Below are 24,589 nucleotides of genomic sequence, written 5' to 3'. Positions count from 1 at the left end.
TTCCCTCTTCAAGAAATTTGTCATCCTGAAATTTCAAGTAGGATGACTATTCTTATCAAGATTCTTGTTGTTGAGAATCTAGTTGAAGATATTAGATATTTTGACAAAATAGAAAACCTTACAAAAACTTGCAATCTGCAAGCAAGTTGATACCATGTGCACCACAACTAAACACATAGCCTTTTTCACTAACTGTATAACAATAACTACAATTTTCAATCTATATGCAACTATATTTTGTGTCTACAACTAGGCAAATACCTAAAACCTTACAAATTCAAAATTTGTAACTTGTGCATCTGTAAACAGCGGATACATCCAAAACTGCATTCTTCCCAAAAACTATAGTTATGACCACTTGCAGGCTCCGGAACAGATGGCAAAATGACCCTAGATGGCAAAAATCACAATGGAAAAGCCTTGAAGGGCCTATGTGTAGTATATAAACTATTCTTCTTGCTCACCAAGTTTCATTGCAATTGAAGATTGCAGTCCTCCTCCTACCATAAGGCAAATCGAGCAAGGTGGAAGAGCTTCTTACTCATTGCTTGCTTTCTTCTTTTGTGTCTACAACTAGGCAAATACCTAAAACCTTACAAACTTGAAATTTGTAACTTGTGCATTTGTAAATGGCGGACACAGCCAAAACTGGATTCTTTCCAAAAACTATAGTTAGGACCACTTGCAAGCTCCGAACGGATACCAAAATGACCCTAGATGTCAAAAATCACAATGGAAAAGCCTTGAAGGGCCTATGTGTATTATATAAACTATTTTTCTTGCTCACCAAGTTTCATTGCAATTGAAGATTGTAGTCCTCTTCCTACCATAAGGCAAATCGAGCAAGGTGGAATAGTTTCTTACTCATTGCTGGCTTTCTTACTTTCGTGCTACAATGCCTTTATCTCAATCTTCAATCGCGCTCTACACAGCCATGAGATGGCTCTAATAACATGGAAATAGACAAGAGGGGAGAGAGGTGAAGCACTCAAGAGTGCACGCACACATAAGAGCAATGGAAACTTGAGCACATAGAGAGATAGTATTGAAAATTTCTTCTTTAAGACTATATGGGTGTATTCCAACTATAGAATCACTAGCATATCCTCACATCAGCCACCTAGCATGTCACTGAATAATATCATGCCACATTACCAAGGCACATAGTTGATGAGAGCTCATGTAGAGCTCGACATCTCAATAGGTTGTTTGGCTACCATTAGATACACATGAGGCAAGGTGATGAAGTTAAGACTATGCTTTCAAGACAAAATTCAAGACAAAATGTGGCCTCTATCATTTTCTAGCCATGCCCTTTGGATTAACAAATGCTCCAACTACCTTTCAAAGCCTCATTAATATCATTTTCTCTTTCACTTTGTGTTAGTGTTCTTTGATGATATACTCATCTGCACCAAGACCTTCGAGGATCATTTGGCACATGTGAGGCATGTATCTGATGTATTGAGATAATATAAGTTGTTTGTAAAGGATATTGGATGCTCATCCATGGATACGAAGGTAGAAATTTTAGGACACTTTATTAGTGAAAAGGGTCTCCAAGTTGACCCCAAAGAAAGTGCAATGTATTAGAGATTGGCCTACAACAACTAATACTACTTGTCTACATGGATTTCTTGGTCTTTCTTTGTTCTACACGAGATTTTTTTACCATTATGCTACCATTGCAGTTCCTCTCATCACAAACAAAGAGAGAAGCTTTCTTTTGGGATGTTATAGTTTATAGGAGTTTTAATCAGCTAAAATACTTGCTTGTTTCAATCCCTATCCTTGTTTTTCTTTCACTATCCGACGTGATGCTAGTGGTTGGGGCATTGAATAGTTTTATCATAGGAGCATGGAGTGATAGACTTTGAGAGCCGAAAGCTAAATGAAAAAGAGATGGAAATGAATGCTTATGACCAAGAAATATTGGCCATTCTTCATGCAATAAAGGAGTGGTACCACTATTTGTATAGCAGCTAATTCAAGGTGAAAAGTGACCATAGAGTTCCTAAATATTTCCTCTCTCTTAGTCAAATCTCACTCCCAAGTAGCACAAATGGATAGCAAGATCACAAAATTATGACTTTGATATCATACACACCAGGGGCAAAGATGACATAGTTGTTGATTCCTTATCTAGGATATGGGCCTGCAAGGTTTTAGCCATTTTTGAACTTCAAAGTGATTGGATAGAGGAGATCTAGGAGGCTTATCTTTTAAATCTACCTCCAAGTGTTGCAACCAAGACCAATCACAATCTAGCATGATGACTCCTTTTTCAATCCTAAACGCATTAGTCTCTATTGGATTTGAACCCACAATAATCTTCTCAATTCTCTACCCATCCATGTCATAGTCAATGGTATCTACTTCCTCATCACTTCTTTACTCCCAAATTCATCATCAAAATTCTCTCATTTAAAGAACTCACCCTCTACTTGCTCATCAGCTTTTCAAATCTTCATTGTCATTGAGCACAACAATTTGTAAAAGAGGTTAGGTCATGCATTATAGTCATTTTCATTTTGAGTTCTCCATGAAATCTTTGAGAGGTTTTAGATTCGCCAAATGGCCCAAGTTTGTCGATTACAATAAGATATTCCAAGATTCGATGCAATTCTAATCTACTCATTGAAACATGGTATGCCCTCGGTTGGCCTTTTGCCTATGCTGAGATTCCTATCCACATGCAAAGAGGAGACTGTGGGTACCTCACCATCCTTAGGCATACGAGATTCCATAGTTTTTTGGAACATGCTCACTTTCTCAATAGCCCTTTTTAATCATCCTCTCATTGGAGAATAGCAAGTTAGTGGTTATCAGTACTACCTGCATCCAATCATGCTCATCCTCTAAATAGGGAATGTATTTGATCAAGGGGCCACATTTGGGTTTGTTATGTGGTCCTCCCTTGACCACAATGGAAATGCCATCTAGGTCAATAAGTGAGGTCTTATAGGCATCCATTTCCACTTGGATTACTTCCCTTCTATTCCTAAAGAACATTAACCCATTTCCCTAATCTTGTATCACTTGAGCACCCCTCATCCATGAGGTGGAAGTTCTGATCTATAGGCATTCCTACCAAGATTTTTAATAATCTTGTAGGTCCCACAATATCTTGGATTGAGTTTTTTGAATTTTCCAAGGGACAAGGAACTCTTTTTCAACCAAACTCTTAGGAATACCATGTTTCCATCCTTGAAAGTCTATGGAGCCTTCTTGGGATCAGCATAGGCCTTTTGTTGATCCTATGTTGCTTTGATGTCTTGACGAATTACTTTGGTCTCCTCCTCCATTCATCCAACATTTTCTTGGATGCTTCTTTGAGTCTTAAGGTTGGATCCAAGAAGTTGAAAGGGAACAAGGAATCTTGCTCCTACAATGTCTAAAAAAATGATTCATACCAATGCTTTCTTGGTAGAAGTGTTGTAGTAGGCAAAATCTATAGGGGGTAAATATTTAATCCATTCCCCACTATAGTAGGTTCTCATAATTTCTTTATAGGTCCAAGCTTTTTGCTCAAGTTTAGGAAGGGTATGTGATAGATCCTCTTCAAGAGGTTGTGGTATGGGTCATGTTAGTGGTAACCAACAAAACATCTTAAATCAATAGTTTGGTTATATGAAAATTTCAAGATGTTATGATAGTTTTAGACACAGAGGAAGCTCTAGAGGAAGATGTGGATGACAAAATAGATATTCTAGCAATTCTAGTATTATTTGCCATTACTATGGAATAACAAGTCATATTGTAGCCCATTGTTTTTATAAGAAGGATGACATTCATAGTGGCAAGTTGCAACATGGAAATTATGCATCATCTTCAAGATAGAATGATGATAAAAATGAGTGTTTATTTGTCATGTAGCATATGATGAATGATGTTACAAGAAAATGGACATGTGATGATGTATAGTATGTTGACTTGGGTGCATCTAATCATATGACCAACTATGCTAAATGGTTTGGAAAGATGCAAGATTTACAAAGTCTAGGTTATCTAGAAACATGTGATGATTCATGTGATCCAATTTCATATATTGAAAAAGCTTCATTGTCCTTCCATGATGGTCAGTCAAAGTGTTTGTGAGATGTTTTACATGTGGGTATTTGTTGGTCAACTAGTAGAGCAAGGGTTGCAAGTTATATTTAATGCAAAGTGATGTTTTATTGAAGACTTTTAATAATAAGTGTAGATTGATTGCAAATGGAAGCAGAGTTGGTCACACGTTTACTTTGGATGGTGAAATCCCTATTATAAATACTGCTATGTATGTAAAATCGAAGGTGTGATAGCAAACATTGAAATATGCCACAAATATATTGGACATGCAAACCTACCAAGGCTAAAATTAATGCAATATAAAGGGTTTTCCTACATTTAGAGTTGTTGAATTACATAAAGTTTTGAAGCATGTCAATTTGGGAAGCAACCCAGGAAACCATTTTCACATTATAGAGATGTAAATAAGAATATCCTTGATGTCATGCATATAGATGTTTGGATGCCTACTCAAAATGTATCTCTTAGTGGCAGTAAGTATTTTGTTATGTTCATTGATGTTTTCTCTAAAAAACTAGACTAGGTATTCTATGAAGGAAAAGAGTGAAGTGTTTGAGCACTTCAAAATTGTCAAGGCTATTGCTAAAATAGAAATAAGATTGAAACTTAAGTGTTTCAGATCAGATGAAGAGGGAGATGCCTCTCTAATGAGTTCACTGATTTTTAAAGATCTCATGGGATAAAGCGACAGTTTACATGTATGTGTATCCCACAAGAAAATGTGGTTGCAGAAAGGAAAAATAGACATTGCAGAAGTTGCATAGAAATTGATTTGGCTGAAAAAAACATGCCTAAGCATTTTTGGTGTGAGATTGTTCATACTAGTTTCTTGGTGTCTTGTTAAAAAGTTTTCCTTCAAATTATGATAATGTTTCAACCACTTTAATCAATATGAAAAATCCCAAATTGGTTGACATTAAGGCCTCCTTGTTAGAAGAAGAAAAGAAGATTAAAGGAAAAGAAGAAACTACAAAAGATGGACAATTGTTGTATGTCAGTAGGAACAAAGGCAAAAAGGACGAGCTAAATTGTGACTTCTAAAAAAGAATTGGACATACTAAAAAGTTCTATCATGCCAAAAAGAGGTCTCAAAAGGCCTATCCAACTTCTTTGAAGGAAGAAGAAGACTATGGAGAAAAGAAAAAGACGAAGACCATCAAGAGCAAAAGGACAAGCCTCACTAGTTCTTCTATTTCTAGTTTTCTAATAGAATTTTTTGAAGTCTTGTACAGCCTTGCCCTAATTCTTCTATCATAAGCTTAGTAACTCCTCATGTAACTTTGCACAATAGCCTCTGTACACTTTGTGAAGCCCTTGTTATAGCCTTTGGATGTCCATCATATTTTTAGTACTCACAATTAGCTGTTTTCTGCAATAGCTTGTCAAAATAATTTTGTACGTTCACTCCAGTGTCTTTGTCATTATACACAAGATTGCCTTTATGAGTCCAAGCTTCAATCTTGGAACCTAATTCGCTTGTGTATTAGTCAGTCTCTTCACTATCTATGCCATTATGAGTCATGTCTTCATCTTCCACCCGTCATAGCTACCATGCTCAAGATTTCAACACTAAGCAACTCAAACTCCCAGATCCATCAAACTTGATTGCCCAAGGTTCGTTCTAGCTTTAATAAGACTACTTACATGACTAAGAGCTAAGATTCTCACCAAAATCTTAGCTTAGGCTTACTAAATCACTTGTAGCTAGGATTATGCATTCAATACAACTCACACAAGCTTACCTACTTACTCATATCTTAAGCTACTTGAACTTGTCCACTTGACTAGACCTATGCTTCCAATTAAGCTTTCTAGTTGGAATTTCATTAAGGGAAACATGGACTCAAAAAGGGCCCTTTAGCTTAAGAGTTAATGACTCTCCTAACGACAAGAGATTTGAAGTACACCAATGAGAGAGGGGGTGGTGTGCACATTTTATCCACTCCCTTTTTCCCCTTATCCCTACCACTTATAGGCTTGTCCCCTTTTAACCCGCACTTTTACCACCCCATGCCAGTGGGTCCCACTAGGCATCCAAAAAGGTGACCCAAAATTTGAAAACTTCCCCCTCTAAAAATAGCTCCCCCTCCCAAAACCTCTTATTATGACATATATAGTCAAAAAATACATTTTTTAGTGTGTTCTATAAGACATGCTTCCAATTTGGTCATTTTCTTACCTCCATTCCACAAATCTTCTCTGCTTTCTATTCTCCCAGTTTCTCTTAGCCATAGCCATATAGCCCTTAGCTTCTCTCAACCATAGCCACACAACACCTAGCTTCTCTCTTTCTTTCATGGTCATTTTCTTACCTCCATTCCACAAATATTCTCATCTTTCTATTTTCACATAGCCATAGCCACATAGCACCTAGCCTCTCTCTTTCTTGTGAGCATAGCCATAACTATATTCCCCCAACCATAGCCACCGAGCACCCAACTTCTCTCTTTCTTCCATTCCACAAAATTTCTAATCTTTTTGCTTTCACATAACCATAGCCACATAGCCCTCCTTACTTTCATAACCATTCCAATGGCATCTACATGTCACCAAAGTCGAGTCGATGATTCCACTTCTATTGTCTATGTACACAATACAAAGGATAAACATGGAAAATTGGAAGGAGCATTGTTCAAGAAGGATTCATGGGTCTACATGTAGCCTTTAGTAATAGGGCCTCATCGAGTTTGTCATCATGGTGTACTACAAAATCATTGGAATGGTAGAGTGCTTGGGTTTTCTGGAGGCTTGAGATGGTGGTTTTGTTGCATTAGGTCAATATATGTATAGTGTGAAGGACTTGAAGAAACCTCCTTAGACTACTTGACAATTCTTCCCCTCGATTTATAAGTCACTGCTTTTATATTCTTAACTTCTTATATGTTTTTTAGGTTTTTACTTCTTCTCTGTTATTAGATATTTTTCCTTTGAATCTTGTTGAGGATTAGCCTTTGGGAAGCTTGTCTAGGACATACAAATAGGTGGATGTGGGTGAGACAATGATGATTGAAAAGTCATTGTAATATATTTTCCATTACAAGATTTTCTTCTATAAGTTCATGTATATAGTGCCTACATCAATTGATTCATATGGTTCTCTTGAATTACTTCCTTATCCACCTCTCAATTCTTAGGATTGACCCTCAGGTAAGTTACTCTTGAATATATGTGTGCATCACGTGGGTTCAAAATAAGGTATTTTAAAAATACCATTTTTATACATTTTTTACATACAGAAGGATGTAATATAAAGGGGTTATTTATAGATTGAATAGAAAAGGAATATGTTTTATTTAGGAAAAAATCATAGATAAGGATATTTATAAATAGATCTTGAACGCACGTGATGTAGAGGATATACATATAGTAACTTCCCCGAGGATTGGCCCATTCTAGAAGAGTGGATGATTGAAACATTAAAAACAAAGATCATATTTGACATTCATAGCTCATTGAGATTTGGGAGAGCTTCAAGATCAATGGGCCTTTCATGGTTTATACCAATTTATGTTTTTGCATATACATTAAAAAGCACTAATACACATCAATGTCCTCAGGTAATTCACTATATGTATACCCTCTATATCACATGTGTTCAATGCCTATTTATAAATATCCTTATCTATGATTTTTTCTCAGCAAAACATAACTCTTTTTTAATCCCTTTATATGGGACCCTTCTGTGTGTAAAAAATGTGTAAAAATGGTATTTTAAAAAACCCTTATGTTGAACCCACGTGATACATACATATATTTATGACTGACATACTTAGGTCAATGTCCCTCCATGTTGTAAGGACATAATTAAGGACTTTCTTAATTCTAGTTTTGAAGAAATATGGAATGAGGTGTGTGGGGTACACAAAGATGACATCTTTTCATGTAGAGTGGTGGTCTCTAGTGTTACCTTTCATTACTTAATTGTATGTTTATCATTGTACATGCACTTCTATTACTAACGTTGAATGAGACAAGTATAACAATGGATTCCTGTGGAGTCCATTGAAGACATAGGATAAGAATTTGATATTCAAATTCATATGCCATGTGGAATGATTGAGTCAATCACAATGAGTGATTATTGGAGTCCTAAATCTGTGGGAGCATATTGTCTTAATGGAAAGTATTCATACGAGCTTCAATTTTTGCACTGGTGTTAGAAAGATGAGATTGTTTAATATTTTAAAAAAATTGTTTTGGTTGAAACATAGTATTTCAAATCTTATTTGGTTTTTTTTCTTTCAAATGGACAAATGAATGAAGAAGAACTATATGTTATCGAGTCCTTTGTAACAAGTCAAAATTTGTGTGTAAAATAATATATAAAAATTAATTATGAATATATCAAGGATTTATTCTTTAATTATTTATATACATTTTAGATTCTCCAACATTATGTTATTTCAATATTTTGTGACTTTATTTCTTTTACTTTTTAAAACTCTATTAAAAAGATTTAATATATTTTTTAAAACTAAAACTTTAAGTCCATGGCCTATAAAAATCATTCACTTGGCCTCATTTTTATTTTCCAACTCTCCAACCACTTCTTCTCTCCCAAGCACTCTCCTAAGCATAATTTTACTTGCCTCCTACACCTCTTCTTCCTGATAGATTACACTCTAATAGCTTCATGCAAATCCTTCAGCGTACGGAGTTCACAAGAATATCAAATATTTTGTCCCACTATCAAGTATTATGATATGGTATTGTGGCATGGTACAAGCTTGCAATAACCTGTCGTGTACATGAACACATACTTATGAGAGTATATTGTCAAGTTTGAGGATTCTAACGAGGAATGGATGCCATGTGATCTTGTGAAGTACATCAATGGCATGAAGGTATTTCAAAAACGATTAGGCTATTTATGTGTAGATCTGATCCCCACCTACTTCAAGTAACTCACTCCTTGGTAGGCTAGGGAATATGGATTTGATCAGCTCTAGCACTGACTACTTCTCATGGACTACCACTTTTGTTTTGCTAGTCAATGGATATTGAAGAGCATATGGGAGGCTTGTTGAAGGATGTCCTTGATCTAAAGCCTTCACTAGTGGATAATGCTAGAGAGGAAGTAGAGACTATAGAAGAGGTAAAAGCTATAGACCTTATGGTCGATAGAGCTATAATTATTGTGAATAACACCTTAGGAGGTGGCTCATGTTAGCAAGGGGCTTGATGTATACCTAATGTGCGATGTCATACATTATGCTTGATGTTTTCTAGTCATTTTTAATATTTACCTTGCCTCCATATACACCTAATGAATTTAATAGTTCCTCGACTTTGTCAAGAGCTAACTTAAGTCTAGAGAAAGGCTTCATTGTGTATATATAATTGATATGCAAATTCAATTACTTCTCAAATATGTGCATGAGGCAATGCAAAGTGTAAAAATGGACGCTCTCAATGTTAATTGGAAATATGGCTTTTCAATTCTCATCAAGATGTGACCTATTTGGTGGTGTCTTTTTATTGTAAGTCAATGCTCCTCCCTTTTAGGCAATATTATCTACGACCTCAAAAGAATTATTTGTTTTCATGCAAAATGGAAAAGGAAATACTGCTAAGGCCTTAGTATCACAATTGAGCATATACTTTAGAGTTTTGAGATTATCACCTAAGTGCCAATTAACATCGAATTTTGTGACTCCTTCCACATAGAGCTTCTTGCCACTTGTTTGCTTGGAAATTATATCCAAATATGGAGTACATTGGAAGATCCAAGAGAGAATATTATGGATCTCCTTGGGCACTTCAACTATTGATAGCCACTAAATTTCCTTTTTTGAATACACACTAAATGGTTGAACAAGCATGCTATCTTTTGCATAGACCATGGCATAATTCATCAATGTGAGTCCCACCTTCTCCAACTTGCATCCCTTTAAGATTTGGCATTTGTCAAGGTTGATAAAACAAACTCTAAGGTTAAAACAAAACCTAGCAATCATAGTTAATACAAACTTAGGAGAAACAAGTGTACTATATTGAATCCATAATGTTAAATTGGGGCAAGTCAACACCTTCAAAGCATTGCACCTTGTAAAAATGAGCAATGACACATTGCAACTTAACCAGGTCAATAAAAATATTGTTGAAGTTATCTCGATCATAAGAAATTTTTCCAGATTTAGTTTCCTCTACTTTCATTTTATTAGTGATTAAAAAATACTCTCATGTTGAATCACCAATGGATATATTTCGTGCTCGTCTTAAAGCTCTCAACCAAAATGGATGAGGCAAAATCATATGCTTTATTTTGCTATGATCCAATGTAGTTGCTATCATACCGTATATGGCCTCATAGCCTTGTTAACTAACCCCAGTTGTATCACATGCTATTTGAACTACTTCCAAAGATAAACTATTCAGAACACCCATAAGAACCTCATTCAAAGTAGCAAGTCAGAGGGCTCGATGTCAAGGGTCTCTCAAAATTCCAATCAGATGCTTGCATTTTAAGAATGCCTTTAGAAGCTCCATTTGTTGACCCTTACCTTGGCCATTAGAATCATCGAAAAATTTTCTGAGACAAAATAGACATTTTTAGAGAATAAAGTAGATTTAGATTGTCTTTTGATAGAAAATGATGAACCTTAATGCTTGCACATGTCTTTTCTGCACTCCAACATTCAAGAATAGTGATAGTATTGGAAGTAATCAATGTTTTCTTTTCTTATAACCCATGAGAATTTTCTTGCACCTTTGCAACTCTATTTCTACAATGTTTTTATCCTTCTCCATTTTCTCCAAAACCGATTTTAATGAAGTATTCTCCTCCTCCAATGCTAAATTTCTTTGTATATCCTTTGCCATGTCTTATCCCTTGTCTTTATACTACTTTAATTCTTATTCAAGCTTCTATAATTTGATTTATTGATCTTCTAGAGATTTTTGCAACACATTTAAAGAACCCTAGGATTATAACAAACATTGATGAGTGCTATATAACATTGATAGATAATATTGATGCATATGAATATTTTCCTCTAACCATTTGCAATAACCTAGTAGATCATTTTTCCCATCCATGATAAAAGCGGGTAATGAAGAAGTAGAATTGAAAGGTGGATTTAGCCTAGTGCTAAGATCATTAGGATACAAGAAACAATCCATCCAAAGATCAATATTTTTTTCCCCTCTAAATGGCATTGGGAAGTAGTTGTTGCATCTAGCCCATGCTATAAGGGGACTTTGCAATAGCATACTCTTCATCTACATGAACATGCAAATCCACCTTCCTTTTATGATTATTTATTGTTGAGAAATGTGCAATCACATCCACCAAAGCCTTTGCCTTTGGAACGAACAAGGCAAAGAAACAGACTGCAAATAAAGCCTTAGACTAGGTCATGTATGCATGGTTTATTAAAACCATGGTTGGTGATTACCATGGTCCCTTTCCACTTTTCTCCACCTACCAATACCACCTACTCTAAGACTATGAAAGGCACTCATCCCCACACTCATTCTATCAGTCATTATCAATCAATTGTACTTGCATTATTCTTGGATAATATTAGTTGTTCTTCTTTGTCAGTTCTTCTGCCTCATTATGATTGGTTATTTACTCATCAGTGATCCTCCATAGCATGCATTCTCAATATTTTAACATGGTATCAAAGCCAGTTTCAAGGTAATGAGTCATTGGTTTACTTTAGTTTGAAATTTTTGGCTCCCTCCACTTTCCCATGAATCTCTTACCTACCTCCATATCTACCCACATTTAGTGGAGGACTTGAATCTCCCTCTCAAGGCCGTTTCAGCTCGTGCTCTCTTCTCTAGACAAATACTCCTTAGCTCCAGATGCAGTTGTCTTTCACCTCACATGATGAAATTAACCTCCCCTTGCTCCAACATTACGTTTTTCTCAACCCGTGGCCTGTCTGCACCTATGCCTTAGTCGTACGCTGCATTCAGTCCATGCGCCCTATAATGTTGCTAAAAATCACAGGGCTTTAGAAGCTTAGTATGTAAGCTATCTCGCCATCAAATATTGTGACTTGTAATCACCTATACATGCTGCAACAGTGGAAAAACCAGTCAGTTCTAGTAACCCTAATCACAGACTCCATAGCTAAGCTTCCTCTTCCACCTTATTCTCTCACTCACTAGAGTACTCAAGTCCTTGCTACTGAGAATTACTCGGTCTTCAACAACCACAACCTCATTTTAGCAAGCTTTCAAGTAATTTACCAGCAAGGAGGGAAGATCTTGACAGATTTGCAAGCAATCACAATGTCCATTGACACTCATCTAGCACCTATGTTATCTAACACAATCATCTTTGCCTCTAATTTGCCTCTGATCCAAACCTAAGTTTTTTGTGCTACTCTAGCATCAAATCAAGGAGGGGAAGACTCAGACTTGCAAGATCTTGAAGATTCCAAGTTCAAGGGCGTCATAGTCACCAAATCACCTAGTATCTCTTGATACTAATCACCTAGTGCTTATTGGCACTTGTGCTCAACTGAAATTTGAATTTTTTTGAGCTGATTTGTTGCTGATATTGCAATATGAACATGGGAAAGGACTCACCAATATCCCGATTCAATGGTGTTGGATTCCATACATGGCAAACTAGGATCAAACTGATCCTAATGAAGAAGTTTGATCCTAATGAAGAAAGGCTTGTGGTCAATCACAAGTGGTTAAGAGAAGAAACCAAGGGAAGATGCACTTTCAGCCATATGGGATAAAAATGATGATAAGGCTCAAGTTATTATCAATCTCGAACTTGATGACAGCTACATTCATCATGTTGATGATTATGAAACCACTTACCCAACATGGGATTGATTAGAAACCTTGTTTGGAGCTCATTCAAAATCCTCCAAATATGGTTTACTGATTGAATTTTTTAGGCTCGACATGCAAAGTAATACCTCACTTGCAACTCATTTGAATTATATGGAAAGCTTGTTGACACAACTTGCAGGAATCAACTTGAAGATGGATGAAGACATTTGCATTGGAGTGCTTCTCAAGAGCCTTCCACTGAGTTTGATAATGTGTCTACCACATTAATCAGCATGCCAAAGTCAAAACTTGTGGACATCATTCTCTCCTGGAAGAGGAAAAGAAGATCAAGAACAAGGGAGAAACAAGCATTCCAAGAGGAGACCAACAACTCCTCTATGTGAAAGGGAAGAAGAGCGTAGTCTGTGACTTTTGTAAGAGAACTGGGCATATTGAGAAATTTTGCTATGCTAAGAAAAGGTCTCAATGATCATATCTTTCTACAGTCAAAGAAGATGAAGAAAACATTGAAGAAAAAGGAGAAGAACCCCAAGAACAAAAGAATAGGACTCACCAGTCCCTCTTTTGTAGCTCATTTTCTGATAGACTCTTTTAAAAGGTTAAAAATGTGGACTTGCCTAATGTTTCCACCATAAGCTCCTATACTTCTCATGTAACCTCTGCACACTACAACCACCACATACTTAGTGAGGCCTTGTAACAGCCTCTAGCTTTGTATGGTTGTATTGTTTTCTTCCATGTCTACACTTAGCAAGGTTCTACTCACGATAGTCTCTGTGTCTTTTCTGGTTGTGATTGAGGAGGGGTGTTGAGAAATGTGCAATCACATCCACCAAAGCCTCTTTGTTTGGAATAAACAAGGCAAAGATACAGACTACAAATAAAGCCTTAGACTAGGTCATGTATGCATGGTTTTATTAAAACCACGGTTGGTGATTACCATGGTCCCTTTTCACTTTTCTCCACCTACCAATACCACCTACTCTAAGCCTATAAAAGGCACTCATCCCCACAATCATTCTATCAATCATTATCAATCAATTGTACTTGCACTATGCTTGGATAATATTAGTTGTTCTTCTTTGTCAATGCTTCTGCCTCATTATGATTGGTTATTTACTCATCAGTGATCCTGCATAGCATGCATTCTCAATGTTTTAACATTTATGTCCCTAACTATTCCACTATAGAAAGAGAAAAAATTGAATAGATTAAGTTTTCATGGGATAATATTGATTTAAAAGGCCTAGAGGGCATGAAAAATGCTTATATACATATATAATATAATTAGGCACCACTAGAGATGGAAAATACCATATTTTGGATAGAGAGAAAAAAGTCTTTTTTTTTTGGGATCAAAATTAGTCCGCCCTATTGACATGGCAACTAGGAGGAGTAGTGAGCATAAAGTAGGTATATAACTACCTTTATAGGGTCCCAAGTATCACATATGTGGGTACTTAAAATATGAGTTGATTTGGAGGGCCTTAAATGTAAAGAAGTGTACAAAAAATGAGTATTTTAACTTATAACATGATTGGATACCTTTTGAGAAAAAGAAATCTATTTTTTTAAAACTTAAAATTTTATTTTTTGGAACAAAAATAAATCCGAGTTGCTAATGTGGCACTTTTGGAAGAGCGATGGTTCCTTCTTGGAGGATGAGCTAATTAAGAGAGCCTTTAATGCAAAAAAGTATGTAGAAAATGAATATTTCAACTTGCAATATGATTAGGTACCTTTTGAGAAAAAAATCCAATTTTTGTGCAAATTTTTAAAATATCATTTTAAGGGTAAAAATAAATGGAAGAGTAGTGGTCCCAACTTCGAGGATGAAAAGGGCCTAAGAATGTAGGGGAGTGAGGGGACATAAAGGCATGCAATGATGACCATTGAAGAGGGACTAATCCAGGATTAAGGATTCCTAATCAATTTCTTACGAGGCCCTTTTTGAGTCCATATTCCCCCTAATCTTAACATACATAGAATTTAACTTGATCTTGCTAGTTATCTAGTTATAATTCATTCTAGGATATAACTTAAGCTTAATTGAGTTGTAAGGACAAAGCCCAATTTCTTAGAATCATCTTACCTTTGATCTAAACTCAAGTGATCTTACACACTTGATTTTCCCTAGTCTTGTTCATGTGAGCTGAACTTGAACTAGCCTAAGCTCGCTTTAGCTTTTGTATGTCGCATTTAGTCAACCTTGTTTATACATTGCTAGTCTAAATTTCTTATATACAAGAAAGATGACCTACTTGCTTACATTTTAACTAAGCTTGCTCACTTGAACTTGCAACCCAAGATTATGTACTTGCTTGCCAAGCTTAGCAAAGTTTTCTATGCTTAAGTAGAGCTGATAGAAGCTAGGGTTATTGCTTGCAACAAAGCAACCAAGTCTAGATAGAGCTACCACAAGCAAACTTGAGCTATCCTCTCTAGCTAGGTTGGAAATCCTAGTTGTTTATTTAGGTGATATTTATCATTATTATCCTCATTCTATGTCAAAAAAGTGTGCTTAATAAATCAGGGTCCTTGATATTTGCATTTGAAGATATCTAGTCATATTACAATCTATCTTTTTGTGTTTAGAAAAATGTGCATATCTTGACTACATGGGGGATTTTTACATTGCGTGCAAAAGTTATATATTGGTGTGCAATCTATGACTAGTTATTAGAAACTAGTCTCCATATGAGTGTTAGGTTGGGCTCAAATGTAGATGACATGTAGTATGTAATCATCTCCCACCTAACTAGAAAATGATATCTAGTAGTGTTCATTCAGATGGCATGATAGTGAAGAACACTTGCATCTCCACATCATACCCCAAATGCTCACCTTTTCTTCTAATCCCCCTCAATCCCTCCCCTTGGCCCAAACATTGATGATTTGACATGCTTGATATGTCATATTGCCAATGACTTCATAAAAAGATTTTTATTCAATTAAATAGACTAATTTATTTTCATTATATTGTTTTTTCCAATATTTAAAATACTGATGCTAATTTTCCAATGTTTATAAATGAATTTTCACATTCCAAATATGTCCCAATAACTTTCCATATAGCATTATAAAAGAAAACCTTTCATTCTTTATCACATATTTTTTCTTTTTTCCCTTCAAATTGACCTTAAATATCACAAAGCTTGAAGCTAACCACTTGAAGGTGAGAGTTTCAGCACATCTATGCCATTTCGAAAGCATGTTTTATTTTTAATTTCTTTACATTTCAAATTATATTCTCATGTTTGAAGGTATGAGTGCACGTGTAACATGTGACATGAAGGTACACTTATTCTTTCAAGCATATATATCCATATTTCTCCATCTCTTTGGTATTTGAATCCTCATTTTCTTTTGTTTGCAAAGTAATATGGATAGGCACCAATTTGACTACCAAGTTGATGATAAAGAGAATGTTCTTTCTCACACCATGTTCTCTCAATCTGCTTGCTATCCCTTCTCATCCTCTTCTTTCTCCATGTCCCCCCTCCCACTCACCTACCTTGTGCTTTTTCTTTAGAATGCCCCCTCTAAACTTAGCTCCTAGACCCTCAAGTCCTTCTCCTCAAGCACCTTTTCCCAAACCATGGAGAATGGCCCCATCCCAAACCTTTGAAGAAGAAGATCCTAGAGCTCAATAATGGAGTACCAAAATGTGTTGCATCCAAGAAGCAATGTACCACAAAGAAGAAAGGTGTAGTGGACCCCATTGATGACAACGATAATGACAGTAAAGAAAAAGGCAAGTGTAAATATTTTTGGGTAGATCAACATATTCATGTTGGAGGCGGCATAAATGAGGAGTTTGGAAACCTCCAAAAGCAAGGGATAAACCTTTGGGCCCAAGTAGTAGACAAATCACCCTCTACTTACTATGACTTTGACAAGACCCTAAAGCATGTTGAGAAAAGTGGGCCACAATATTACACCAACACAGGATTGATAAGGCTCAATTCAATGTTTGGAAATGAGAGGCATCATAGTTGCAAGGGGTATGATGTGGTGGATAAGTACTACCATAATAGGGCATTTTGTCAATTGTGTCTCACAAATGGCATCTACTATCTCTAACCATAATGTGGATGTGTAGAGGGCAGGGGGAAGACAACTATTGAGGGAGATAAATGTGAAAGGGACGAGAGGATAGAAAGACCATGCACGAGCTATGGTGGAGAGCAAGAGTAAGAAAAGAGAGAGAGAGAGACAAATGGGAACTCCAACAGTCACAGTGTGTGACCGGGCCTTCCTTTATTTACTAGTCACTGAAAGAATAAAGAATAAGTGTGACAGTGGCGGGCGCCCGCCACCTGCAGTGTGCAGTGGTGGGTACTGTCAGTGTAGTAATACACAAGGTGGCACGGCCGAGGCGCTTTTACCCCAACAACCTCCCACTTAAAGGCGAATCTGCCCCAGTGAGAGAGAAAAGAAAAGAAAAGACAGTACAAATGTACATAGGTACAAGGGATGAGGAAAGGCAACATCTCATCCAACACCCATCAATCTCCTAAGGAAGGCAAAGCGCTCAGTAGTGAGGCTTTTCGTGAGCAGATCTGTAGGATTGATGTCAGTGGAGATCTTGACAAGGTCAACAGACCTGTCTTCCACGACACCCCGAATAAAGTGATATCTCACCTCAATATGTTTCGTCTTCGCATGGAAGACCAGATTCTTAGCCAACTGAATGGCACTCATAGAATCCGAATGTAGTGTAGGAACATCATCAATCCCAAGGGCAGAAACAAGATGGCCTAGCCAGATAGCCTCCTTGCAAGCCTTAGTGGCTGCAACATACTCGGCCTCAGTGGTAGACAAAGCCGTACACATTGCACCTTGGACATCCAAGAAATAGCCCCTCCAGCATAAGTGAACACATAGCCAGAAGTGGACTTCCTACTATCTGCATGTCCTGCATAGTCGGAATCAGTGTAGCCCACGACCCCTGTATCCTGGCTGCCATAGCATATAGACATATCTGCAGTGCCCTTCAGGTACCTCATGATACCTTTCACGGCATCCCAATGCTTCTTGCCAGGTGTAGCCATATAACGCGCCACAACACCAACTGCATGTGCAATATCTAGACAAGTGGCTATCATGGCATACATGAGACTGCCCACTGCTGATGCATAAGGGATCTTGGCCATCTCGGCCCTCTGCTCATCTGTCTGCGGACAATTGGCCTGTGAAACCCTCACATGAGAAGGCAAAGGACAGCCCGCAGGCTTTATGTCCTGCATACGGAAGTGCTTAAGGACTTTATGGATGTACTCCCACTGTGAGAGATACAAAAGCCCCTGATGCCTATCACGCTTAATGCGCATCCCAAGAATATGTGAAGCCTGTCCCAGATCCTTCATCTCAAAGCTCTTCTTGAGCTGAGCTTTCAGAGCATCAAGCTCTACATGAGCTTTCCCTGCTATTAGCATGTCATCAACATAGAGAACCAAAATTAGTAAATTGCCATCACGGGCTTTCTTCATGTAAAGACACGGATCCATAGCACTCCTACTATAGCCCTGTGACTGCATAAAGGCATCAAACTTATGATACCATTCCCTAGGTGCCTGCTTCAAGCCATAAAGACTCTTCTTCAATTTGCACACTAGGTGCTCCCTGCCATATTCTGCAAAGCCCTTAGGCTGCTCCATATAGATCTCGTCATGCAAATCCCCATGCAAGAATGCAGTCTTAACATCCATTTGATAAAGATCCAAGTCAAGTTGCACGACCAAGGACAAGACCAAGCGTAGGGTAGTCATCTTGACGATAGGAGAGAAGACCTCATCAAAGTCAACTCCATGTTGAGATATCGAGCTCCACTCGTGATATGCTAGGGTGACCGTTGTGCATTTATGTCACCGACTTGTTAGTTGCAGATGCGGTTGATACACCGCCCATGAATAATAGCTAGATGACAGCTATCCTTATCTACTCTAGTTCGTGGCTCAGTTAGTATGCCACCTTAGTTAGTTGAGTTTGGTTTGAGACCCATATATAGGGTTCTTCTATTTCTTTGTATAAGAGTTCTTCTGGCTTACACAACCAAGAAGAGGAAAACTGTTTTTCAGCCTCCACCTTTGTGTGTATTTCCCCATTGTGCAAGCAAGAAAGCTACAAGTGAGACTCCTTCCTTTTCTCCCACAATCTTGACGTGGTATCAGAGCCTTGTTCGTGGTAAGGAGCTCAAGAAAGCAAGGCAAGCTCGCGGTGTTCTGGTAAGAGGAGCAGTGTTGCTTTCATTTTCTGTTTTGGGAGCAGATCTCTGTAGGTAGCACAGCCGGAAATTGCAAGAGTGCATTGTCTCAGGTTGAGACGCTGTCGTGTTGCTGCGCATCCGAGGCGTATTTACCTCCAATTTTTTTTGTTGTGCATTTGTGTTAATTTCTGCGTGTGATTCATTGTTTGTGTGATGCATTTTGATAATCTGCATCCGATGTATATATTCCCTTAGTGCATGCGTATGATTTTGTTTGGATGCATGATGTGTGTGTATTAGAAAAATATGAAAAACTGATGCCAAAGGACATTATCCAGCTGATAATTTTAATGATGAACTCGAAGAAAAGTGCAGGATCCGTAGAATCAAAGGAAGCTTTATAGAAGCTGACATTTAAGCTATGAAGACAAAGGTGTAAATTCAGGAATATCATGTGTAATGGGCAAAGCTTAAGGAGTGCTGAACGGGTTCCCTTGTCGAGATGTAGACTCTTGGAATGCACTTATTGCTGGTTATGTACAGCACTTGGGACTGCTGTGGTGGATATGTATGCTGAAAGTGATGCATTTGGCATCATCTTTGTTATCTTTTCATTTGGGCACATATCTGGAGCATAAGTCAACCCAGCAGTGACAACAGGATTTGCAAGTATAGGGAAGTTCCCTTGGCTTGATGTTCGTTGGTATATTCTGGGGCAGTTTGCTGGTGGGATCCTTGGATGTGGCATAGGAACATCACTTTATGGAGTGAGTTTAAAGGATGCTTTGGTAATACCAAATGCTTGGGGATCCCTTGGCTTTCTGCACCGTTACAGAGAAAGAAAAGAGGAAAGAATAGAAAAAGATATTCTTAGATTTGTCCAAGAATAGCGAGTGGTGGCGGCAAAAACTGATGGGGGAGAATTCGAAAAGGGTGGAGAGGGCCTCCTGGACATGAGGGGAATTTTATGCCTGAATCGAGAGGTTGGAGGATGTCTCTGGCGGAGTGAAACGGAGTGCTTGAAGAGTCCTACCAGTCATCGTTCAAGTCGACGAGATGAAGAGAGTCGAGACCTGAGATGAACCAAGGCATCGAGCATGCCAGGAGAAGGAGTACCTTTGCGTCCGGTGCTGTATGGTTGACTGGGGTCATTCACCTAACAAAGTACTGTATGGCATATGGTTCAGGAGAAAGCAGGCGATTCACCTTAGTGTCTGCAACAAATGCATTGTCAGGCCGTTCGAAGTCTTCTCTTTATGACTAGTCTCCTTCCTATTCTTCTTCAAAGATCGGAGCGTGGTTCAGGTTAAGATTCTGGGAGTAAGTGCTGAGGCGACAGCTGCTGGAGCTACCATTGCTGAACTCGAAACTGCTAATGCAGAACAATCACTCCTGGAGCCTGCGCCTCAAGGTGTGAATACGGAAGCACATGTTTATGTGATTAGTGGAACGATTTCGCAATGGTATTTTGCGCCAACAGGTGCACGTGTTGTTGGGAGTATCAGGCATTCCATTCGGAATGCGTTTGGACCTCGGCATTAGCAGCATGATATAGTTTTCATCCTCTCCCCAAATTCGATCCATTTCCTTGTCGTCTTCTTCACCATCATCGCCCTCGGCGCCATCACCACCATCGTTAACCCCATCAAAAAGCAGATCCTCGACTTGAAGGGTAAAGTATATTGCGAAGCGTTCCCAACTAAGATATTTTGACATTGCAACTCTAATTTTTCCAGACCTTGGATGTCTATTCTCGGTGGAAGCTCAGAAAATACTTTGATTCTCCATACGTCGAAGGATGAGCCTTGCCCAATGGTGGCGCATACCATTTCATTCTGAGCTGAATAATTTCTTCTGTGTATATGAATTCTGGAACTGTACCAAATCTTTTCTCATCCCTTTGTCAAGGGAAAACAGAGCCAGTTATGGAGTGTATTTTCAAAAATTAAAACAAGGAATCCTGAGTGTCTGGGACAAAACCTGAAGGCAGAGTCAGTGAAGATTCGGCAGAGGAGTATGATAATGTTGCCTTGGATTTTATGGTGTCAGAACTCCAATGAATAGGGGAATTCAATCACGGGCATGATTTACAGTTGACGTTGCTGCTTCCATCTCTTCTATTGCTGTAAATACGATGTCTGTCAACATAATCCTCATCATATTCGAATTCATAATTAACTTTATCAAAGTTTTCTCACCATATCTGTTGGTTCTGATTAAACTATGTTTGAATGCCTGGAGTAGTCACTATCCACATCTGAATCAACGGAATTACCCCTAAATCCAAACGAGTAAAACAAAGGAGACATAACACTTTTGTCCTTGGAACATTGTGATCACAGCTACTCAGAGGTCCAGACAGGCTTTCATTTTTTTAATGAAGTGAATGGTCTAACGGATCTATCAACTGGCACCCTTTGGGCAGAATGCAGTAAAACTGAACAAAGAACAGAGACATAAAAGCTTTGTTTCACATGTTAAGTGAAGCAAGCTCTAAGGAGTGCACTCCATGGTCTACAAGACAGGAATGATGCAGTTGATAATGTATGGCAAGTCTTCCTTGCTCAGTATGGAATTTTGATGCAGTGAATTCAAGAGTGTGCCCTATAAGCCATTATAGACAGCATCTCTCTCTCTAATAGGTTTCAGCTGCTGACCTGAGCTGTATATATGTTTGAAGCCAATGCTTGCACTTATCAGAAGATTTATCTGTTGGTCCTGGAGTTTAAACAAGCTGGTTATGACTAAATCCTGAATCTAATTGATTTATTTGGTGCCCTGAAAACCAAGCTCTTATGATTATTGTAAAGCTGAGGACAGATTGTCATGCTTTGTCATTTATTTTGACTCTTCTCTTGTAAAGTACTTGACAAGCAATATAGTGAACTTTGGGATCAAATATTGAGATCTTCTTGTTAGCCTCTTTCCTTGCTGTCTCTTGAACCCCGTGTTCTGCAGCCTTTGCGTGAACTCTACGACATTTCTGGTGAACCCGACGTGAAAGTGCTGCGTCATCAGCAAGATGGGAGACTCGCAAGAAGAGATGACAGATGATAATGTCATGAAGAACCTGTTTCAGTCATTTACCATGTATATGCAGCAGCAAGCTCATGCAAAACGTGACAGTGATGCTATGGATGCTTTGAAAGCTGTCCAACAGGAGATGAAGCAGTTTAATGGCCAGCAAGTGTCAACTTACCTGCATTTGTATGAAGAAAAGATGAAGTTTTTTGGGGTTTCTCAAGATGTTTGGAGCCGCTACTTCTTGCGGATCGTGGTGCGCGCTCTTGAAGGACGGATTGCAGAAATTCAAGAGGCACATGCAGGTCGGGCTGAATTTAAAAAGGCATTAAAAGATGAATATTTCCTGGAGGATACAGGTCTTATGAATCGCAGGAATTTTTTAGCATGGGTTTCTATGCCTAATAAGGGACTTTCTGTTACCGCTCTTCTGCGAGAGTTTGAAAGCCGTTATGATCAGTTGGATGGGACTGAACAGCAAGCTTTGGAGATGCAGAAAGTGGAGTTATTTTTGCAAGCTGCAGATGCTGATTTACAGGAAAAGTTGGATGATCTTTTGGAAGATCAAGCTACTGATTCAGGTTTAAAGACTGAGTGGAGACATGTCATTGATGCTGTGAATGCTCTTGTCAAGAAGCAGCGCAGGAGAGTCAGATTGCATCGAAATACAGGATCAGTTCCTGAGAAATCTTTGGAGACTTCTTCTTCAACCCCTGCTGCAACTTCTTTGCCTAAGCCTACTCCTCCTGTTGTGAATCCACCAGTTCATGCTGCTCCAGTGCCCTTATCTGTAGATGATGTTATTAAAGGCTTGGCGGATTTGACAATTGAAGCAGTCAAAGCTGAAGTTGGTAAGTTAAAGGAGCAACTTATGTCAGTACCTGCTGTAGCACCTGCTCCAGTGACTGCTTTTCCAGCTGGTCAAAGAAAAGGGCGACGATGTATTTGGTGTGATAGTACAGAGCACCAACACTGCAGAGATTGTGATGCTTTTCAGGAAGCACGTAAGAAGAATGTAGTGTTCTGGGGACAAGATGGGAAGATATGGCTGACAGAGACTGGCGCTCCTCTTGACACGAACTTTGGTAAGGGAGGTATGAAGAAGCTTGTTGATGATATGGCTGCGCGATCTGCTTATGTGAGTGTTAGAGGAGATGCTTCAGCTTTTGGAGTCCAGCTTGAGCAGAAATCTGATGGAGACTCTGCTTTATGGTCTTCTGCCTTGGAGATAGCGAGAAGAGGGAAAGTTCAAACTTCTACTATGACTTGTGTGGGCTCTAGCATCCGAGGAGAAACAGGATGGGATTCTCCTGTTGACATGTATTCTATTTTTGCTTATATGGCTAAAACGCAGGGTTTAGATGCCATGGTTGAGGAAAAGAGAAGAAGAGATGAGGAGGGTCCTAGCTCCTCCAAAAAGACTAGAGGGGGTGACTTTGTGTCACCACCTGTTACAGCTCCACCTATGTCAAATTCTCCAGCTCAAACAGGTTCTGATCAACCAATGGGAGACAAGCAGAAAGAAAAGAGGCAACCAAGAAAAGAGCCAGGATTCAAGCTCTTGTCAGACCTTGATATGCAAACGGATATGAGTAAGATTTTTCATGAAAGAATTTTGAATAGTGAAGTCACTTTTACTGTTGGAGAGGCTCTTGGGATTGCTAGAAGAGAAATACAGGATCAGATGCAGGATCTTTTGCGGAGGAAACGACATGCGATGGAAGGACCTGCTTTACAGGGATTGTGGCATGGAGCTCTTGGGGAAGAGCATGATGATGCAGTGATGGTTGAGAATGCTTCTGTTAATCCGCAATTGGAGAAAATAGTGCAGCCTATGCAGTATGAAGATGATGAGACCCCTATTCTCATTCCTCGCAGCCATTTTTCACGAAGTCATTGGGCTAGAGCAACCACTGAGACAGTGGTAAGGATTGGAGAAAAACAAATTCCCTTGATCGCTTTAGTTGATCATGGTTCTGAGATTAATCTTATTGCTCGAGGTGTTTATGAGAGTGGCAAGTGGCCTATGGATGCAGAGCATGGCTGGCGCATGAGAGCCGCCAATAATACTTCTGGTGATATGTATGCTGCTTGTCCGAGTATCAGAATTTCTATTGGTAATGTTGAAGAGGATTATCATTGCTTTGTTCAGGATTCATGCTCTTATCCGATCATTCTTGGATAGCCTTTCATTACAGAAGCAAGAATGGAAACAAAAGTGATGGATGATGGGTCAGCTTATGCGCGGATACGCAGTAAAGATGGTATGCGAGCTGTTCAGTTTATGACTGTTGGGGTAAATCATCCGAGAAACAGGGACTCCTTGCGTGAGGCACCACTACCTGCGAAGGAGTTGGATTTTCATTAGGTACCGCTGTCTTGCGAGACGCCAGTGGTACGGAGCGGAGAAAAGAGGAGATCTCGCCTCCTGGCAGCCAGTCTTTCTCCAATAACTTTGTTGGGATTACTTCAGATAGTTCAGTGAGTTATCAGAAAATTTCAGATTTGCCTAGAGCTGCCAGG

This window comes from Lygodium microphyllum, chromosome 14 (genome assembly GCF_053477565.2).
Source record: "Lygodium microphyllum isolate KBCC chromosome 14, Lygodium_microphyllum_v1.1.10, whole genome shotgun sequence".
Lineage (NCBI taxonomy): Eukaryota > Viridiplantae > Streptophyta > Polypodiopsida > Schizaeales > Lygodiaceae > Lygodium > Lygodium microphyllum.
The sequence above is the reverse complement of the archived record's forward strand: the minus strand, read 5'-3'. Positions refer to the sequence as shown.